Source organism: Brassica oleracea, chromosome C1, assembly GCF_000695525.1.
Source record: "Brassica oleracea var. oleracea cultivar TO1000 chromosome C1, BOL, whole genome shotgun sequence".
NCBI lineage: Eukaryota > Viridiplantae > Streptophyta > Magnoliopsida > Brassicales > Brassicaceae > Brassica > Brassica oleracea.
Genome location: NC_027748.1, coordinates 14,684,398 through 14,684,936, shown reverse-complemented (window position 1 = coordinate 14,684,936; position 539 = coordinate 14,684,398).

The window sequence follows — 539 nt, the reverse complement described above, 5'->3', positions numbered from 1 at the left end:
GATTTGCGTGTGCCTTCATATGCTCCCTTTGCGAGATATACGGTGGAGGATTTGCTTGCCCAGCCTGGACGGGAGGGTTTGGATGTTCTAGACCCTGAGGAACTTATTGGTAAGTTATTAATTTTTATTACATTAAAATTTAATTAATTTTTATTTTCTAACGGTTAAATTGTTTTTTTTAGGTTTGGGGCTAACAACCGTGTTAGCCGGAGGGTTTCGGCGACGATTAAGGGTTACTACGACGGGGCATACCCGAACTGGAGCAAGACACCAAATCACGTTAAGATCACGTGGTTTAAATGTTTTGCGGTAAGATTTTTAAATTTAATTAAATTTTCACTTTTAAATATATATATATATATTTTTAATATTTATTATTAATTGTAATTTTTTCAAAATTTTTATGTTTCAGGAAAAGTGGCATTGGTCATTGGGAATCACCGAGATGGTGAAGGCGGAATTCGTTGCAAAGGCAAAGATACGCCTCTGCAACACAGTCTCTGACTGGAAGGACAAGTGGGAGATCTACGGGTATGAGG